This window comes from Homalodisca vitripennis, chromosome 5 (assembly GCF_021130785.1).
Source record: "Homalodisca vitripennis isolate AUS2020 chromosome 5, UT_GWSS_2.1, whole genome shotgun sequence".
NCBI classification, from domain to species: domain Eukaryota; kingdom Metazoa; phylum Arthropoda; class Insecta; order Hemiptera; family Cicadellidae; genus Homalodisca; species Homalodisca vitripennis.
This window is the reverse complement of record NC_060211.1, coordinates 161,087,208-161,110,854: the sequence shown is the minus strand read 5'-3', so window position 1 is coordinate 161,110,854 and position 23,647 is coordinate 161,087,208.

The window sequence follows — 23,647 nt, the reverse complement described above, 5'->3', positions numbered from 1 at the left end:
TTTTAAAGTCACATAGTGAAAATTCCTACATAATTAACATTTACTGGCTTTGCTATATCGAAAACTATCACTCGAGGAACTGGAAATTTTGATTAATGTCTGCCTGTATACCCACACTATAGGCTATGTTGAGATTTGTCTGAGATACACTTTTACTTTAAAATATTCAATAGATTATAGTTTCCATTTTTAATAAAAGTATAAAAAAGAAAGCTTACAATATTACCTTATTTCATTTAATTCTGTCCACAGACCAAAAATAATCTTTGTATGGAGGCTATGAAGAATCAGGAATAAAAGTATTGAGAAGGTAGGAGACTGTTTTCTTTCACAACTTGGCAAAGGTGAGACCATATTGAAAGGCGCCGCAATCGATACTGCAGTTTCCTTCTTGACCCTGACATTGCACTTAAATAAGTCATTTGAGAGTAACGAGTGATTGATTTTTTTCACAACGAATATCCTATTTTTTTAAATTGTAAGGATTAAAAACTATATTGGTTACATCGATTGTTTGAAATAGAAAGAACTAGTATAAATCATTAATGACGCTATTAAAAAAACTGTCTCGAGTCATATTATGCATGTTTTACTATCAATTTTTCTATTAATTTATTATAAAAATGATTACTGTACAGATTTATCTGTACAACCTAGGAAAATGCTCGTTTAAATGTGCAACTAGGATTTACGTTCATTTTAATCAGTAAAGCTGCATTTCCTCAGTTATTTTATGTCTGACAGTAAGAATCAAGTACGGTAATAAAATTGAGTTATTTTTTGGCTACCCATGTGTGTAGATACATCACTTAACATTAAATATTAATTTTATACTTAAAATGCCCACTGTTTTTAATTACACGTTGTTCTTTGCCAAACCATTTTACTGTAGTGAAGTAAATGGTCATTAAAAATGTAATACATAAATCATGGTTGATTTATATGGTTATATTTGTTGCGAACTTTTAGGTCAAACAATTAAAGTTTAATTGCGAAAAAGTAAGCTAGGAACAAAAATGTGTATAATATTTCATGATGGTTTCGAATAAAAAAACAGTTTTAAAACATCCGACTAGATTAATTTTTAAACCCTAATCTGCACATTTTATCCTGACATAATTGGAAAAATTTGTTCTTCAAAAATAATTTGTGAATATGTCCAATTACCACATTCTCATCCTCTTTATCTTCTATTATATACATAGTAATTGTACTTTCTATTTCCAATTCGATCAATAGTATAATTAATTCAAATAGTGTATTTTGTGTATGGTTTTCACTACACAGAATTGAACAACTCATATGATAATTGTTGTTAGTATGTAATCTCAACCCAGAGTTCAAATGTTAAAATGTAAATAGTGTTATATGGTCCAGATCGCCCAAAAAACAGCCTTTGTGTGTCAAAATACACGGAAGTTTGACGTTCCATTGACAAAGCAGCTTTCAATTAGTTGCTGTAGTGAAATGCAAGGGTCTTTGTAGATGGCAGTGGATTTGAAATCGAGAGGAAGCTGCTTAACCCTTTGACTGCAATGTCCAAGTTAACATGGAGTGAATCCGCTTTTGCTTGAAACCGAAAGGCCCGCAAATTCCAACGCTGCCTGACAGCTGCAAACTGATGAACTGGAAAGTTTAGTAGTGTTCGCTTTGTTTTTTATTTACAGATTAAACTCAGTAATAAACTTATATAACTTTGAAATATTGAAATCTTATAGAAGTCTATAATGAATACTTTGAAATTTTGCTCAGACATTGACATGTACGACTATTGTACTTATTGAAAGCATCATTACGAAACGTTTATTTATACAATAATACAACTTTATTAATAATGATAAGTAAGTTTCCATTTCCGAGAAAAGGGCTTAAAACATATTGTTATATTCCACCTCACCTTGGTATTTTGCCACAAGGAAGATTGTTCAAATGGCTACTTTTGATAAACAATCATCTCAAACTCGAGGCTCAAGTCGTCTCTGAAGTTTCCGTCAACTCGGCAATACTTGAGATTTCACTTGAATAACGTGTACCGTTAGTTAGTTCCATTTTATATAATGCAACATTTCACAACCTAATTAGCTAGTACAACTTAATATTACTTTTTATCCAATGTTCCGGAACTAAATTATCGACGGACTAACTACGTAATTGACACGCGTATGAATATTTTATTGTAACCCTTCGTAGCAGCCCAACTACGTGGCCGATTTCACCTCGCGCGCTATGTCTGTAAGTAAAATTTATATTTTCGTATTATTAAATTATCCCTTTGATGCCAAACATATAAAAATGAATGTAACGTAAAGTAAAGTTGTAAATAGTAAAGTAACTTACCCTTGAAGATCTTTTATTTGCTTGATTGAAATGGATACAACTTGTGGCGTCGTCCTTCTGACGAGCACGTTGTCGTGATAAGTTTTTTGTCTCATTAAATGGCTAATACCGTCGCGAATTTGTTTTAGGTGAGCTCACGTATTATTTGAGTACATGGCTACCACTTTCATAACTTCTACTCCACTTCTAGTAATTACCGACTAGAAATAAACCCTTCTTAGACTACAGCTTCAATGTCTCGTGCCAAGACGCCGACGCCCGGGTTGTGAGTCTACACATTGCGAAGGGAAGTAAAATCTTATAAGTTTTATAAAGTTTTATAAAGTAAAATATCGTAGGCATAATTCCATAGAATATTGAATATTTTAGGCCCACCTATCAGATATACATTTTTAGTTCTTGTACTCTAATTGGCAGCAACGTGGCAAGGCATACATTTGTTTACCAACTAAAAGTGGTGCTTGTAAGTTTCATTAATTAAATTGAACTTATAAGTAAACTTTGCCATTCGATTATTTATTACTACGACCTCAGAAGTCACCACCTCCATGTGTTATCGCCATTCGATACAAACGATGTCGTTTATTTCAATCCTTTCACGTAGTAAACAATCCACATTTATGTTTAAACCTTGAAGTCATAAATATTGTTTAGAGGCTTACAAATTAATATTATTTGTTCTTGTTATCGTACATTCTCATGGGAGTACTTTGTAAAATTCACTTGCTTATCATTATCATGTGAAAGGGGAAGAGGTAACATTTATTTAATAATTTAACCATATGATACATTAATTCAACACTCTCAGCCCTACGTAAAGATCCATGGTAGAGACATTTACATTTGTATAACAGAGTAATTTAAAGGATATTTACAAAGGCACGTTGATGCCTGGGTCTTAAACTGATATTCTATGTAATATTACGGTGTTATTTAACTATATTTAATGTTTTATATATATGTATATATGTGTGTGTGTGTGTGTGTGTGTGTGTGTGTGTGTGTGTGTGTATATATATATATATATATATATATATATATATATATATATATATAGAGAGAGAGAGAGAGAGAGAGAGAGAGAGAAAGAGAGAGAGCATTAAAGCTACAAATAAATCACTTTTTCTAGATGTTTTGTAAGTGTAATTAACAGTTTTAAAGTAAAATGGTTATCAATTCTATTTGAGTGCAAAATACAAAGTACAATGTCTTAAAACGCGGTGTAAATTCTTCAAGGATTATAACAACGACATATTATACGAGTATTGGTCTTTCAACTCTCATCAAAATACTCAAGCTTGCAATTTAATAAAAAAGTGCTTTCAAAAATAAGCCATGTGCGAATGGTGTGCATTGTACAATGTAAAACTATACCCCTTTAGAAATTAAACTTTGCCTTTAGTTATCAAAAATTGTAAAGGTATTACTATAAAAAATACCAGTAAATTACAAATTTAGAGGTTTAGTGGAGAGCTTCAGTACAAGGGCTTTGCAAAAATATACATTACCGATTTTACCATAGTTGGAAAAGGTCCCATTAGAAACCTTGATACACAGAGAATAAAAACACATGATCTGATGATTCTCTAAATTATATTAATTTTGCAATATCATATATAGTTTATGCCGTTTGACTGAACCCGATTACGAGCAAAGGAACCTTATACTGATTTAAGAATTTTAATATTATTTATATACTTTTTGGACATAAGCGGCTTCAAACACGGGATTAATTGATACATTGGAGACAATTTTAGGTTTACAGCGTACTATATTACTGTCATGAACTTTCAGTTTCTCCTCTACAGGAAACGTGGCCGGTAATGTCTTATGTCATATTTGTAGTTTACCCAGTATTTTTTATTGTAATTTTTGCTCATGCCATATCATTCATACTGACAATGTGTGCAGAGATCCGGGGATTAGTTAATTCTGAGGTCCGACCATAGGGCCACACCACAACCATGTCGTGAGCAGTTTCAGTTTCCTACAATGATATTTATAACCTATCAAGAAAAACAACCGTTCTCTCTGTTAACAGTTAATAAAGTGTCATGGTGAGTGACAGCAATATCGTCGCAACCGCTTTGATTTTACAGACAGACATACGGAAATTAAATTTTTCCAGTCCCTTGAATATCTATTGAACTGAGAAGTTTTCCTATTTTCCTGTCTTCGGTGAAGGTATCTTGAAGGAATATGACTTAAAAACGCGTAAAAAACTGATTCCGCTTTTTTAATTACTGTCGTTCTGTAATAATAATATTATTTTAGCTTCTCATAACAATCTACAACGTTTTGTGGTAAGGTAAATTATGCAATTTATCCTATCCTGACATTAATTTAACGGAGTTCCTGTTAGTTTCATGTATGCCAAATTCATCCACAACCGGTAGTAGACGAAAGTGGCATGGACACCGGCTATTAAAGGTACTAATGGGATCCTTTCACAATATAAAGCAACATAATGTACTGCATAAAGTGAAGTTTTGTTATAACTGCATAATATGATAATAGTAGCGTGGTAATTTTACAATAAATTATATAAACTTATTAGAACTATTTTGGCTTTATACTTCCATATCCGGTAGTAAAAACAACAGAAGGTAGCATGGCCGATTGCATGGTTTTCAAACTGGTAAACTATATTGGAATATAAAAGCCAAATACTATTGATTTACTGATTGACTTAACTGAACACAAATTCTCCAAAACAGTAAGGCTTTAAATTCAAATATATTTTGTCGAAGCATTATAAGGTCACGGCTAAAAGTTGGATTTTAAGCTAAGCCTGAAGTAAAAATCACCTATTCAATTTTGTGGTAAAAACTTATCCTTGAAGAACTGTATCAATTGATATTTTAATTTCTAATAGAATAATAAATATTTCCTAATTTAATACGTTTTTATAAATAATTAATTTTATTGGGTAAGCGAAACATAAAAGTAATATCTGCAAATCCTCTCACATGTATCATATTCCTTCCTCTTTTTGCAAATATTTCTTGGAAGGTGATTGGTTATAAACGACAACTTGAGGACAAAATCGATCTGACACATAAAGCGCTATGACGTGACCAACAGCTCAACAATAAACTCTCCACTTCCATCAGTGACTTTAATTTATCGACAAGCAGGGACTGTTTTAAAAATTAATGTGGGCTGGGTCCTGCTTATATTAGATGGAGCACACAAACTGCACACACACACGTCATAACTTTAAATATTTCTTCCTAAAACACGTATTCTTATAAATCAATTAAATACATCATTATTATTATAAATCTTATACATAAAAATGAATCGCCAAATGTGTTGGTAAGCCCTTATTTCGAGAACGGCTGGACCAATTCGGTTTATTCCTTTTGTAAAATATCCATTGAAATCTGACGAAGGTTTTTATGAAAGAAAAGTTAAGAAAAGTTACCTGGAATATTTTGGAATTCAGAAAAATTGTAGTTTTTACGTTTTATAATTCACATTAAACTAGCATTAAACAGCTGTTGACAGCAGATATAGTTCGACAAACTTTCTGAAACATCTATTTACATTTAAATTGTATCAACAATAAGTAAACAGTGTATTTTTTTATCTCATTTAAGCCTCAGCGTCAGCTATGCCGGCTTCGAAGTGCACTGGTTTTTATTTAATGTACAAAGTACATGAATGGACCTCCCCGGGATTTGAACCCGTGATCTCTCGGTTAGAGAGCTGAGACTATAACCATTAGTCTACGGAAGAGAGTTCTTGATCGGTAGTGTGATGCAGATAGTAAATAAAACATTAATGTCTAAATTTTACTCCAGATTGCGCCAATGACGAATTAAAATCATCTAATGCGTTAAATATACCGTTATAAAACTAACCTTAATGAACAAAGTTATGAATGTTTTCACATAAGTTACTTTAAACTGGTGGGCTTCCTTGACATTATGATATTACATTTTAACAATGGCTTATGGAAAACAGAGAAATTAATACTAACATGCCTCAAAGATTCTTTTTTTCCCTGGCTACAATCCAAAAAACAAGTGTAACGCAAAACTTTACAAAAATAATTATTATTTTGGAATGTTACAAAACCTTAATTAGGATTTCCCTCTTATACCGAAATTACATAGTAAGTGGGTAGGACTTCCCCCTAGGTCGTAATAGGCTTTTCAGTCCTACTTAGGTGTGTATTTTTTCATCAGGACAAGGCAAACTCAACTATGTCAACACGATTTTGACCAAAATAGATTTCGGAGAACTAGATAATCGAACGTATATAGTATTTTGATCGAGGCAATATGGCAAGGTAAACTGTGACCTAGTAGGCAAGTGAATTTAAACGATCTTAAGTAGGCACATTTTAACCGAAATAGGCATCTCGGTCCTACGAAAGTATATATATATATATATATATATATATATATATATATATATAATATATATATATATTCTTCTATATATATATATATATTTCTTGTGTGCGTGTGTATGTTAATGAACTCCTCCTAAACGGGTGGAACCGATTTTAATGAAACCTTTTAGTGTGTCTTCAGGTGGATCCGAGAATGGTTTAGATTCACAATTCGGTCCAATTTAAATAGTTTATTTAATTAATTTTTTTAACAATAAGTTGTTGTTGATGTTGGAGTGTTTTACATTGGATCGCCAGACTGCGCTACGAACGACACGTATTACAAAGTGAACTGATACTTAAACAGCTGTGAATATTTTCAGGTGAAGTTCATCAAAAGAGGCAAGAAACATTTGTTCACATTTTAAAATTTAGAAAGTTCATATTTTAAATTTGTAAAGTGCTTGATCAGTAGTGTAATGCAGATTGCAAAGATGAAGTTTCACCAATTGTTCTACGTAAACATTATAATATTACAACACAGCCATAATGTTTTCTATTTTAATTCCAGGTTTTCCTGACAGTTTGTGCTGCTATCAAATTTGTGTGTTGTTTTGTAACATTCTGTAAATTATTGTATGATTGCTAATTGTTATAATACATTAATAGAGATTGAAGATGTTTGAAGTACATAAAAAACTATAGTTATATTTATTAAAGTTATTGAACTCAATTTTGCAAATTTATTGAAGTGAGTAGGCCTATATTGGTCGCATACCTCAAATAACCTAAGTAGCATACAAATCAAAAGGTTGTGTTTTCTATGTGTGAATATTGTTAACAGTTTAGATAATCAAGTTTTTAAAACTAATTGGATTTAAAATAATTTGTTGTAATTTACATTTTTTAATCTACAGTAAGAATTGGTCACATAAGTTCAAATTAAGTAGCATACAAAATCACATGTGTGAATAACTACTTATTGTTAATAATGTAGGAATTGGTTTTAAATTAAATTCTGTTGGCCAATACCGATACTAAACTGTAATTTTAAATTACTAATTTTATAACAAGTATCTTTTTTTAATTTATAACTTAATTTATCGTAATGCTATTGAATGTTACAATATTTTTTGTTAATCCTTCAGGAGTGTACATAAACAAATTAGATGGTTTTCCGATAGGGCTGAAGTATAATAAGTGGCCTCCATCACAATCGAATTATTGATATTTCTGAATAGCCTATCCAAACTACTATCCGAATTGGATCATAGTTACTTAAGGGCTGAAGTATAATAAGCAGCCACCATCACAATCGAATTACTGAAATTTCTGAATAGCCTATCCAAACTACTGAATTTCATTATAGTTATTTATTCGGTCAAATTAAATTAAATTTTTAATTATAAATTGTTGTTGATGTTGGAGTGTTTTTATATTGGATCCGACAGACTGTGCTACGACACGTAATACAAAGTGAACTAATACTTAACAGCTGTGAATATTTCCAGCTAAAGTTCACCAAAGAGGCAGAAACATTTGTTTACATTTATATTACGTTATTATAAAGTGCTTGATCAGTAGTCTAATAATGCAGATTGCAAAGTTAAATTTTCACCTATTGTTCTATGTAAACATTATAATATTACAACACAGCCATACGTTTAATCAATTATAGTCTTGAAAGCATAGAGTAAGCATAAACATATACAAATAACACCACTTCTTATTTCAATATATTCTGTAGTCACTTTGGAGGATAGACATTATCCAGATATAAATTTGGAAGTTTTAGCTTTTAACTGAAATTCTTAGTAAATATTAAGTTGTTGATCTTGGAAGAATGCGCTACGATCGCAGTTTCAAATGTTTCTCTATTTTAATTCCAGGTTTTCCCGACATTTTGTGCTACTATCAATGTGTGTGTTGTTTTGTAGTTTCAAAAGTAAATACGGCAAATAACATTAAAATATAATAGAATGAAGTTATAAAAAGTGTACTACGTGGCCGCGTTATAAGTTTATAAAGACCAGCCAACAGGCAAAAGAAGAAAATAAAAAATAAAACATCGTGTAGTTATTGTGTGAGTGCTAAAATTGTAATAGTACATTAATAGAGATTATTGGTCGCATTACCTCAAAAATAACCTAAGTAGCATACAAATCAGAAGGTTGTGTTTCTATGTGTGAGTAACTATTGTTAACATTTTAGATAATCAAGTTTTAAACTAATGGATTTAAAATAATTTGTTGTAATTTACATTTTTAATCTGCAGTCAAAGTTGGTCAGATAAGTTTTCAAATTAAGTAGCATAGAAATCACATGTGTGAATAACTATTGTTAATAGTGTAGGAATTGGATTTAAATTAAATTCTGTTGGCCAGTTTCTGATACTATACTGTAATTTTAAATAACTATAATGAAATTCGGTAGTTTAGAAATGCTAATCAGGAATATCAATAGAGGTTTATCCAGATATAAAATTGGAAATTTTTAGTAAAATACACTTTTAACTGAAATTCGTAAATATTAAGTGTGCAGCGATTGATCAGTTTAATTTTTTGTTTGTAAATAAATTGTTTTTTTATCTTGGTATGTTTTAAATTGGATCCAGCAAAAATGCGCTTTTCTATTTTAATTCCAGGTTTTCCCGACAGTTTGTGCTGCTATCAAATTGTGTGTTGTTTTGTATCATCGTGTAATTATTGTATGAGTGCTAATTGTAATATTAAATTAATAGAGAATATTATTAATATTTTAATATTAAATTATTAAATCACATGTGTCAATAACTATTGTTATTAATGTAGGAATTGGTTTAAAGTTAAATTCTGTTGGCCAGTTCTGATACTGAAATTCAGTAGTTTAGATAGACTAATCAGAAATATCAATAAGTTGATTGTGATGGTGGCCGCTTATTATAATTCAGCCTTTAAATAACTATAATCTAATTCGGATCGTCATTTTAGTAGTTTAGATAGGCTATTCAGATATATCATAAATTTGAATTGTGATGGTGGCCACTTATTGTACTTCAGACCTATAGGGAATACTTATTTAGTATTTTAGATACCGTAGTCTACGTTGTTTAAACATTTTTTATCTAGAAGTTACTTAATTAAAATTACATATTTAATAAGTTACTCATACTCATTGTGTACTATTATACAGAATTTTATTTTTACAGAATAATGCCACGTCTTCGTGGAAGAGGACGAATAGTTATTTCAATCAATGTGATTTATATGCTACTTAATTTGAACTGATGTGATCAAACTGTTAACAATAGTTTATTCACACATAGAAACACAACCTTTTTATTTGTATGCTACTTAGGTTATGCGACCAATATATACTCACTTCGTTCAATAAATTTTCAAAATTAGTTCAATAACTTCAATAAATAACTATAGTTTTTTATGTACTTCAAACTTCTTCAATCTCTATTAATGTGATATTACAATTAGCACTCACACAATAATTACACGATGTTACAAAACAAAACACATGATAACAGCACAAACTGTCAGGAAAACCTGGAATTAAAATAGAAAACATTTGAAACTGTGATCGTAGCGCATTCTGCTGGATACAATGTAAAACATTCCAAGATGGTCCACCCATTTAGGAGTTCAGCTCCATACACACGCACACAAGAAATATAAATATAAAGATAATGAAATTCGGTAGTTTAGATAGGCTAATTAGAAATATCAATAATTTGATTGCGATGTTGGCCGCTTATTGTAATTCAGCCTTTAAATAACTATAATCTAATTCAGTTCGTCATTTTAGTAGTTTAGATAGGCTATTCAGAAATATCTATAATTCGATTGTGATGGTGGCCACTTATTATACTTCAGCCCTATCGGAAAATCATCTAATTTGTTTGTGTATACTCCTGAAGGATTAACAACAAATATTGTACATTCAATGGCATTACGATAAATTAATGTTGTAAATTGAAAAAAATATACCTGTTATAAAATAGTTTGTTTCAACTTTTTTACCTTCAGATTAAGTAAGTTTTAATTTAAAACATCCTCTACATTTCACATCACTCATGTTATACTCACACACTATCGGTTGGTTGAAGTGTGATTAAAATGTACATGTGATGAAGTTTAGATATTGTAATAACTTTTTAATAGACATATTTATTATCAAACAGCCCAGATTGTTACAGATTAATCAAAGTTTAAAATTTTTCGAATTAAAAGACGTGTGTACAGGACAACGTCTGTCGGGTCTGCTAGTATATATATATATATATATAATATATATTATATATATATATATATATATATATATATATATATATATAATTTTATAAACTCCACTTATAGGGTTTTATATATATATATATATATATATATTTTCTTCGTCAGAACAACAAGGCAAACCCTACTATGGTACTGGAAATATCTTAGACTTGAAATATATGACAAGGACTGAAAATTTACGCTTTTTGACTGAAGTAGTTTCCGAGATCTGTGTGATCCGAGATTTGTGTTTTCTTCATGATGACAAGGCAGATTCAGCTGTGACGTTATGTATATAATTAATTAGAAACAGAAATGCTCCTACAAGTACCAAACATGATATATTAATCAAGTTAAACTCTGATACTATTAACTATGAACTTAAATTATATTTACCTGATGAATGCCTACTTACGTTTTAAAATTTTTGTAGGTCTCCCATCATTTTACCACAATCGGTATTGTAAGGTTTAAACTTGGCTAATATTAGATGCTTTTTGCACGTAAATAATTAAGTCAATTAGCTCAGGTGGGTAAATATTTGCATAGAGGAATTAAAGACTTTCCCTTAGAGTACCTTTGCGGATGAATTAAAATCAAACTAAACTAATAGAGATCTATACATACTTTTACTAGTCAAACAAATTCATTATTAATTCGTAAACAATACAATACTTGAATACATAATAACACATGGTACTAAAATGATGGATTTTAAATTTATTTCGCTATAATTCACAACTATCATAGCGATCGGTTGAATTTCTCCAAAAGCACTTTTTTGTCATTTTTAGAAAGGAGATGCTTAGGAATGCAACTCCTGAAATTCTTGGAAATTATTAATTTATTAAGAGAAGCAATTTTTGTCTTCAGTAATTAGAGAGAGGAATTCTGTTCGTGAGGAAAGGATTTAAAATATGCAAAGCTCCTAATTCCCTCTCAAGTCTGCCTTTCCTATTTAGCTTAATTGATAGTTTAAATATTGTGTCTTTCTTGAACAAGGATTAAAGGTTAACCACAGCTATTATTATTAAATGTGGAAACATTTTCACTGTATAAGAGGTCTAATAATAAAGTCATTAGACTGATTCAAGTTAAACTTTTACAAGTTATTATTTTCAAGTTTTGGAATACATTATTTCTGACGAAGATGTATCCTTACTTCTATAAACGCGACGTATAACAGGTTACCAATTCATGCTGGCCATACTGTATCCTAACTACTACACAATACCGTTGTGTGCGTGTAAAACTGATATAGCAAGTGATATAAAACCCTTCTTAATGTTTTTAAGTTTTGAAAGATTTAGATAAAAAAGATACCGAATAATATTTTGCTCAATTCTAGCACATTATGCAGTGTTTCAACTTTTCGATGCTATCAAATAACAAACTTACTGTATTAATATTTAAGACGTCAATACTGTAAAATAGGGTTTTATATCCCAGCCAATTGGCAACCTGGGAGGCAATTCAATGTTCTTTTGGAGGAATTCAAATTTATTAATATCTATCAATATAACGACAACTGACGTTATAGGCATAACTAGGTAGGGAGATCCCACTAAATATACCCAGTCCTTTGGTTTAGTGCACACTATTTATTATTTGGATATTAATGAAGTTTATACCCACAGAACATCCGTCAAAAATTTGTTTCTGTACCAGTCAAGTTTATAGTTTATTCTGTCACGACATGCATGAATGTAGTAGGACTTGAGTGCACTCTAAAACTAAATGACAAAGAGGTCATGTCATACCCGCTAACAAGGTCAGGCTCTCTGGGTTACGGCCAACCATAAAACCATTGAGAGGAAACCCTGGCACTCCTCTAGAGTGAGTTGTTACTAGTAAAATTTTACCATAAATGAACAAATGTTTGCAGCTCAAAAACCATACAATGGCGAATCGTAGAACATTGCGATTATGGGAATTGTAAAGTCTCAACACAAAAAAAAGTTTCAACACAAATAACCGTTATTGGCTGAGTAATAACGAAGCCTATCTGTAGAGGAACTGAAAAATTTAATTTATGTTTACCTGTATATTAACTTGCACTTAAAACGGTTCAATTAATTAAAATTCTACATTTTATGAAGAACATAAAATCCTACAATATTACCTGATACATTAAATCTGTGCTAAGCACAAAAATAAACTTTCTATGAAGGCTGTGAAGAATTGCAGATAAACGGGTTAGGAAGATATAAGACTGTTTTCTTTCACAACGTGGCAAAGGTGAGACCATATTGAAAGACACCGTAATCGATATTGCAGTTCCACTCTTGACGTTGCCATTGAACTTAAAAATAACCTTTGAAAGCAAAAGAGTGATGAAAAATTTTGCAGAGAGTATTCAGTTTGTGAAATATTTTACTAGTAGAAATCATTAAAGAAAATAGAAATAGGTTTGCGTCATTTTATGCTTTTCTTATTCAAACCTATTTCGTTTAAGTGTATAAAACAATATTTACTATACAAATACATCCGTTCTACTTTGTAGAAATCAGAGTTCTAGCACAATGAGAATAAATTTTAATCAGGAAAGCTGCATTTCCTCAGTTATTTTCCATCCGACAGAGTACTATTATGAGCGGTAGTGACATTGAGTTATGTTTGGCAGCTTTAAACAGATCTAGCATTTAAAACGCTCCCTAATTCAACTGCACGTTTTTCTTTGTCAAAAAATGACTGCATAAGGTAAATTATCATTCAAATATCACAGGCGAAAAAATGTGAATTGTAATTTAGATCATACACTAATTGCGAGAAAGTAAGCTTGCTACAAATTATGTGGTATTTTATTTTTGTTCATAATTTTTTTAAAGTTTCTTTAAACATTATACTAGATTAAATTTAAACCCCCGTGAGTTCATTTCCCCATAGCATCATTAGAGATCTATGCTAAAAAAATATGACATAAAAAATGAAAGGTAATGATAGAATCGAGTTTTTACACAAATATGTAGACCTGCTTTACTTAACCTCATTTCCATGCAAGACAAGGATCACAATCAAGATATCGAAGCTAGTTTAGCTATGCATCCCGGTCGCTCTACTCTCTCATTTATTTATTCAGATTTTGAATTCATAGTTAAAAAATTCCAGATTTAATATGTCATCTATTTTTTGCTCTAATCATGATGTACTCGTGTTCAATATGTGATTTTTGCTTTTAGTGGAGGACAAAAATTGTGCTATAGCTAGTTTTGATGTAATAATTATATCATTACATAAACTCAATTACGTTCTTGTGATCCAATGTATTTTGTTCCATTTGAATAGTAGGCTTTATTTTAAAATATTTTGTTATTAAAATATATATTGTTTGACATTGAATGATGGAGTGTTGTACCTATCAAATTCATCTTAAAAGTATAATACCTGTAGATTGGAACTATAGTATTCAACATATTATTTTGTTTAAAATTGTGCCTTTGCTATATATTTATCGTTAAGACACCAGAAGATAGATTTTTAAAATAATTTGAGATTTTTATATTACAATTGATTTCTGAATCATATGGATTCCGTAATAACAAGTTTTATGAGATAAAATTAACAGTCCTTATAACTATGGCCGTAAAAGAATGTGTTTATCATGATTCATGTTAGGAACGTAGATTTTATATTACAATATAAGTCCGATATCTGACTTTTAGATTTAGATTGCATATAAATTTATAATAGGAAACCCAACCTAATAAACTGAATATAGATACTTACATTTTTTCGTTTGAATTGGTCTGTTTCTTTTTTATAAACTAATGACAGTCGATGATAGCTAGTAACAAGGCCAATAATCCTTATAATATATCCAATAAAGCCTTAATTTAGGCTTTTTTACCTTACCAGAATCATAAGTCATTATTCCAGTAATAACGAGAAATAAGTCACGTACAGAAATAAAAACAATCAAGTAAGGTCATTAAAGGTGAAAATGTAACCTTATAAATTATATAAACAATGCTAATGAAATGATTTATAAAGTTTAAATAAAACCAATATATTGTTCACTTCTACACTAGAGTTTGAAAGAAGAATAAGCAAGTTATCATAATGATTTTGCTTGTACTAGCTTAAACTTGGCTCTGTCTCAAGACTTAAGAAAAAGTGCAACGATTCAACACAGACTACGTAACAAGAACCAACTAGACATAGATTTGGAATTCGGTATAAAATCTTTATTATGCATTTATTATTCAAAACGCTGCCTCTTAACGGTAAAATATACAAGGCAAATCAAGGTACAATACGTTTACAAATTTATGAGTCTCAGCGTTATTGACCATATTGTTTGAATGGACAAACCTGTAACAAATTTTTCTGCTTCTTTCCAGTATAATCTTTCCTAAATTAATATACAAATTTCTGTTTAAGAAAGCAAAGGAATAGGGATCACGTTGTTAGTTTCTTGATAGTTTGAGTGGGCAAGGATGTCTTTAATGGTTTGGAACGTCTAAATGACCTAGAAACTGAGTAAATGAACCGTGGAGAACACTGAAACTGACAGCAGTGTTTATTGTCAGAATATCCCATAAACCTTTGCTTTCTCACTTTTACGTTCTGTTTCGTAAACGTTAAGTTAACGTGTATTTATTTATTTTCAATACTTTTTCCAGTATTAATTTAAAAACACTTGTTTTTCCATTTTTAAAATAAGTCAAGCGATGTAACTTTTTGCTATTCCTCAGTTAAAATTTTAAACTACCTCTTCTGGCGAAAAGCCAAAAACATAAAACTAATAATAACACTAGTGCTATTCTTATTTGCGTCCACGTACTGCAGCGTTTTAGATGGTGTATCAAAGTTTTAAATCTACGCTCCGTATTTTAACAGTACGATAACAATAGTAATCCATTTTTTATTGGATGATCATTATGAGATTGCTGATTGGTGTGTTTTCAAGATTTGATGATTTTCATGAATTTATCCAAATTACATTTTTACCTAGTGATAATAAATGTTGAATACTGAAATATTTCAGAAGTTAACAGGTTAGGAAATGTGCTAATTGCCACACGCTCCCACGCTCGCTCTCGTACACATATTTGATGAACAAATTTGGATTAAGAAAAAGATTATATAACACGGTTAAAGAAAATAAAGAAAATTGAAATTCTGATTTACTTAAATATATTGCAGTGTAACACAGTGACAATGAAATCTGCTGTCTTTTTGTGTCTGAGAGATGAAAAATAATCTAAACAGTTTCACTAGGCGGAGTATTTAGGATAGCGAAGAGCTGAACCGCATAGCACAGTGATAGTACCCTCTATGCCTTAGCAGCACAATACGTTGTGGGTGGCATAGCTTTTAAATGTAGCAATCCGTTTTACCTCTGAAGGCTCTGAGGAGGTTCGTCTTTTCGGCCACAGTTAGACATCAGATGTCACATTGTACTTAGTCACTCAATTGAAGACATTGTTGCTCTCTCTTCGAGTGCTATCCTAGCCATGCTAGAGACTAAATTCTATAACTGAAACTTCCTTGGCTTGGCTGAAACTTATTGGTATACACTAGTAACTTATCTATACCTTCATTGATTGTCTTTTTTTCTGGCAGAGGACCAATGTTAGAATTTTTTATAACGCTCAGCTAAATCACATTGAGGTCATGCACCGTCATCGAAAATATTGTTGCTTGTATAGGTCAACATTTTAATGGGTCAGTTCTATTTCGAGATATCGTGCGCATAAGCAGACTGATTGAGAGAAATGAGATTTTCTCCGCTTCTTGCTTGATATGCCTTGGAAATATTCAGTCATGTTATAGATGAGTCATGGTAAAAATTAGCGCTTGGACTGCCCTCTGTGGAGTGAGAGGCTTAGGAAGGTCAGTAGGGCATATTGGACTAGCGTAGGACCTCAGAACCAAATGAAACAATACCTTGGACCACGGTACACGTCATCCGTTTCAATGATTTATGTCTTGTGCATCAAATATAATCAAAGGCATATTAAACAATATAATTAAATACGATACACAATGTATTACTTAGTTAGATACGAGTATAAAACACTATTATTTTAGGACTGAGTAATAGTTTTTTAATATAAACGTATTATATAAACACATATTATGTGTTCTAACCAGTAACGTTTTACTTTACAAATTCAAGAAATAGGGAACGTTTCTATAAGTAAGCCTATGTTAAGTTAAAGGTTCAATGGTAATTTAACTTAAGAAATTATTTATATTACACAGAAACTCATTATTCGGCAAACTATTAGTTGTTTCCAGTTAAAACGTTTGACTATACAACTTTAAAAATGCTAATAACTATAGTCTACATTCCCTGTATTTAAAATAATGATTTTTAAGAGATACGTTTTCCATTTATATTTTTATATATTTATGTTTTTATATTTTTCTCCCTGGTTAACAGTTTTATAAAAGTGAAATTTGATATTTATTATATCTTATTTCAATAATTCGTCATGAATGCAAAATTACGTTATTGATATTACATTTAAACTAGTATGAGTTTGAATGAGACAAGCAGGTAAGTCAGATTTCCATTACAAAAAGAAATGGAAGATTTTTTTGCTAAAAATTGGAACGTTTATTATGACGTCACTGTTACAATCGCAACTGGTGTCCTTGTGGATACTGAAACGTGTGTAACACAATTTGACCCCAGGTGGTCTATCTGGCTGTTTATATCATTACGTTTAACCTAATATCAGTCAACTCTATTAACTAACACATGGCAACCTTTCTAAACGCTTTGACGATGTTGAATACAAAGCGAAACAGGATTAGGCAACCAGATCATTTATAACTCATAACTTTTAAATATGATAAGTTTGATAATACTTTTACCCACGAGTATAGACCATCACAAGCTAACCTGAGTCAATGATAGTCATGAGCAGCCATTCGAATTTTTCAAACAGTTTTAATCACATTACGGCACGGAGTAGAGTAGTCTTTAAGGTGAAGTTTTTAATCTATTTTAGATACTGAAATGTCCATAAATACCTATGTTATATTATGGTAACATCATGCACAGACCACGAAACAGAGATATCACCTGTCACAAATTCCCTGCTTCAAAGATTCTTATTGAAGTGGAATTTATGAAAATGTATGTCAACGTTATATGTTACAAAATATACAACACAATTTTTTGAGGATTTAAATCTATTCTATTCATCAGGTGGGAAGCTAGTTTATATATTAAAAAGGAGAAAAATGAAAGGTAAAAAAATAGATTGAAAATTAGTCAAACATACTCAAAAAGTGCTTGCAGTAGAAAATGAACCCAGGCGTTGTCACTGCACAGGTTGCAAGTCACGACAACGACAATTCAAGACTACTATCGCACGTCACACCAGCACAGACAATTGTGGGATATTGTATTTGTAATACAGTTAGAGAGTTACAGCTACAATTATAAACTGGATCATTTTATAGATCATATATATTAAACATACAAGGTATTTAATTAAAGAATTACTCAAGAACTGTTTCGTAATATTTTCAAGCAATTCATAATCTAACTAACGTAACAGAAGAATAAATAAAGCACGTTTATAAGCTGACAGTACTTGTTTCATTGTATTGTCGTTTTAGCATTGTAATTAGTTCATGTTTTGTGCTAAGTACTTAATGGGAATGGGAAGTAAGAGAGACCAAAGCATGAAATTAGTTTGCTGTTAATTAATTAATTGGAATAAATAAAGTGGCTTTCTGTAAAAAGTAAAAATAAACGATATAGTAATTTAATTATTAGTTAATTAATAGCATTAAATACGTAATTATTGAAAAGCTAACACAAAAAGGATATAAAACGTTAAATATTCATCAAAGCTTTAAAATTTTTTTCATCCATAACATTATTTTGCCTGTTATAACAGGACGCTCTCATTTATAAAACAACAAAAACTGATAAAAGAGGTAGATAATAAAGTTCTGTGGGATTAAATTTCCATTCCAAAAGAAGTAAATGGACTACAGACGGTAAGGTAACCAACCATCTCAGGGTTTCTCTCCAGGCTCGCTAACACAGTTCCAGCTGCTTCAAGAAGAACAAAAGGTGTCGTCGTCCTCGGCCAAACCTGATTATATGACATCCGAGTCAAGTTACGTCTTCTTTATCTGCTCCGTCTTGAGGAATATGGTATAAAGGTACACATCACTAACGATATAAAAACCCAACAGCTCAAAAATACACATTATTTTCTAACTAAATTATACACCAATTTTCATATAAGTGAGATGTCAAACTAATCAAACATTATCAAGTATTCGAATTTACTTCCGGATATTATCACTGAAATGTTGGCTGTGTTAAAATAAGTATTCTAATAAAATTACTTTTCACTTCTAGATCAATCTTATACACAAATCACATTGTGCGCTTTACTATCAGCAGGAATGTATTAAAGTCATAATGAAAATCTTCTCGGAACGCAGCTAACACAGTAAAATATAATTATATGACTGAATAACAAATGACACCCTGGTACTGTTTACAAGTACATCTTAAAGTAGAAGATTTATACAAAACAATATATTCAGCATCTTTCTACAATTTAGGCACATTACAGAAATTTAACTAAACTAAACTAGATCAAAATATTTAGTAAACTCAATATCTACTCTAAATACAATAATAAATATGAAAAAATCTCAAAAAGTAACAAATAATTTTTATAATATATATAACTAATACGTTTAAAATACTGTTAGCTGAAATCCTGGCATGAATCTCATCTTATAAAAGCAAATAAGAACACTGATGTTAATCATCTGATTAGTGAAATATTACTATCAAATTATGTCTTTAATACGAGTTAACAATGTAAAGCACATATATTCAGTGAGAGCTGCTGATTGCAATGATAACATAGCACAAGTATCAGATCCTGCAACGTATCCGAGGAAGTTGACATACTTAATATCGTATAAACGCCAGTGTGTTTTGTTTTGTACTTTTCTTGTGTACTTCAAGATGTTGATTTGAAATCATTGACAAAGCCAATTTATAGCACATTGGTCTAAAGACGAAAATATCCAAAACCATTAAAGGCAACAGTATATGTTACTTTTGTGAAATAATGAACTGTCTACGTAGTTTATAATTTAAAATCAGTTGATTTCAGAGCTTTGTTTTGTTTAAAATATAATAATAAAAGCTGTGACTTCACTATTTACCGCGACAAAGCCGTGTGCTTTAATTTTGTTCTTTGATACTTTACAAACACATCCAGATCAGTTCGAACAAGTAAAAATTTCAGTGGATGAGAAATTAACAATTGTCATTAAGAAGATAGAAATGTGGCTATCAAACAATGGCATCAAAAATAATATTTCAAATTTTTTTATTAGCTATTTTAATTTTTATGCATGTTAAAAAGTAAGTAAGAAATTGCATAAATTTTTCACTTATAACATTTTATTGTGCCTAGAAGTTAAAGTTTCAGGGAAAAATAAATATAGTAAACATTGTGCCACGTTAATGGTAGTGTTGATGTTTCAAATTATGAAAAATTTAGAAAACTTGTTATATTCTTTTAAGCTGAATCAAACTAACAGCTGAATAAATATAACTCCTGGACAATATTTTTAACGGAAATATGGGTTGTAAAAAATGAAAATAAACTCTATGAAATACCGAACTATGTAAGTTTTATAAAGTCTGATGAGAATTATAGAGCTGAAAGAGTATTGTTTGACGTGAAATCAAATATTTCAATAATTGATTGCAATTCCTTCAAGTTTCAGTTAGTAAACAAAATCAATAGAATTTACATTCTATTCATAAACTTTCGTAATAGTAATAGAGAGAGACTTTCAAATTTAAAAAAATAATTATTAGCTTTTAATAGTGATTTTAGATTGAAATATACCATTTTTATAGGAGTATATTAGGAAAAAACAGTATAACTAATGACTAGAATACATGATTATGATTTTACGGTTTAGAAGTTCATTAAAAGAATCTACAGTGTAGAAATTGTGAGTGGAACACTAAAAGAATATTGTCAACTGCAGAGCAGATTCAATCGAATTGTATGTATGAGTAACCAATTACTAAAGACGGAAGTAAAAGTACAGAGCTGCAGGCAGATGTTAAGGTGTGTCTAGAGCTGCAAGCCAAATTATCCACGAAGTATTCTATGCTAGAGGTGTATCTGGGCACAAACTACTTCCAAATCTATCAGATACTTGTCTTTTATCAACTAACAGGTACAGTTAATAAAGAGTTCTTACGATGGTATTGTTAATTATTTTGCTCAAAAGTAAGAAATGAGGCAAGTATTTAGTCGACATTAGTGATAATTTATCACTTGTCACAACATAACCTGTTCATCTTTTTTGTTTCTCTTTCCTTGTGATTAGGTACTGATAGTTTACCTAATTTGACACAGTATCGTTCGTTTGATAAAATAATGGACAGGAAAAGAAGGAAGACCAGTAAATTTGAGCCTTTTCCTAACCAACAGGAAAGGATTCAGCGACCTGCAATATGTGCAAGTCTAACCTCTTTTACAAAGATTCTTCTACTAATCTTAAACAAATTTTAGGCGAAAACATCCCATTGTTGAGCTGCTTAGTGATGCTTCCTGTTGAAGGTTAGCCATCAGTTATAGGTAAACATCAAGGCAGTCATAATAGTTGAATCAGATATAACTCATGAAACAAATGATCCTATACCATTGTGTAATTCTAGTTCACTATCGTATTTACCTAGTCCTACTATCAGTGGCACCCAGCCTATGAAAAAAGATACCGGATAAAAGAAGCAAACTTCATTGTAAGCTAACGTGCCAAAAAGGATAACACCCGTTGAAAAAAGTAAATCCCATACTAATATAATGAAAAATATGTGTTGAGACATACAACCATTTTTGTCCGTAAAAGAGAGGAGGTTTAGGAATTTTTTAAATACACGTGCCACTTCTTATGAGATCCCATACAGGAAATATTTTGCAAATGCATTTTTTACAGTTATTTACGACCAAAAGAAAAATGAAATTGAAGAAAACCAAAAATCCGTAAAAATGAGTGTTTGATTACTGGCTCCATGACGTCAACTTCGATCGGCCGCGTTGATTAAGGGACACAATCAACGCTAGATAAAACCGACTACACTTAGATTCACAGTAAAAACAATTCCTGAATCATTTTTGAAACTTTTTGAAACGTGATACAAATTTAGTTTTAAACGTTTAAAATAAGTATCGGTAAATTGTGTGTAAAATAGTTATAACCTAAGAACGACTTCATTTTAATCAAAGGCAAGATTAAAAATAATTTTCTTTCAATGAAATTGCTTTCATATAATGTAAAATTGATGAAGTGTTAAAAAATGTATTAATAAATTAAAGGCTGAAACTAGTGAGGACATAATTCTTTTATATTATAACAACTTCTTGAAAACTGCATTGAGAACCCAAAGGCTCCCTAGAAGATAGTAATACAGATTGTTTTGTTGCAGCAGCATACGGCCAATAGGACCCTAGATGGTTTGTCCTCTGCGTACAAAAACCGGTTAATTTTATCATACCGTATCGAGATTGTTCGAAGAAATAAAAATAAAAGTTTTGCTAATTTGAAAAAAAAACTACGTACATTTTATAACTTCTAACCTGGCTCACGTATGTTAATTTTTTCATTAAATTTTGATTCCGCCTAGATTAATTGAATTTTGAAATAAGTTAACATTATGTGTTATGAAATTATTTGGCGAAATGTGATCACTAAATTTTTAAATGTAGGTGTTTACTGTGTTCGATTCACACGGTGTTTCCCCTGACAAACGTTTGTTTAGTTGCGCCAATTCTCAAGCATAAAAAGCAATAATTAATGAGATTCGTTAAATCTTACTAATTAAGCTACTTGAAAAAATGCAGATATTAACAATCATTGATCGGCTGTACTGAAATATTCTGACTGATATTGCTTACTTGATACGGAAAGAGCTGAAATATCAAACAGAGTGTTACAAAAGGCTCAAATACTCAGAAAGTGAAACAGCTCAAGAGTTTCTCAAATCTACTTTACATCGCATTTTGATGTCAAAGTTTTGTCAATAGCAATCCGGTGATCTAAATGGACTAATCATCTAATCAACTTGTCCTTCGAACTTTATTACTCCTTTTCAAAACGTTAACTTCTTACAATATCATTATATTTACTGATTAATTTCAGACATTTCTCATGAAACAATTGATTTGAAAATTAGGCCTTATCTTGAAGTTTCAAGCCAAAAATGCTTTCATAAAACCTATCTTTCAACGTTCTTATTTGTTCATTTTCGTCTCAGTCACATTTTTTTACTTAGAACAATATATTTACATTTCACGTATTTAATCATTAATATAGTATTATTCCTATAATTATCCTACCTGTCAGATATAAATATCACTGCCTCAACCATGTAATTTGTTACGTCATATTTGTGTGAATAAAAAACTGAGCAGTTTATAAAATAGTAAATGTTTTATTAGTATATTAAAGGTTTAAATATTTGTTGTATTTCTAAACACCCTAATGTTTTAAGCCTAAAATAAGCAATAATTTTACTTTTATTAAGGGGTAAATTATATGAAACTATCGACACAATTAGTTTTGACCGAGATTAAGTTTGCATTAATTTTAGGTAACAAGGTAAGAGTACACTACACCATGGATCACATAACAAGCTACGCAGAAGTTAATGCAAAATTTGAAGTCTATAGCTCGTTTATTTACT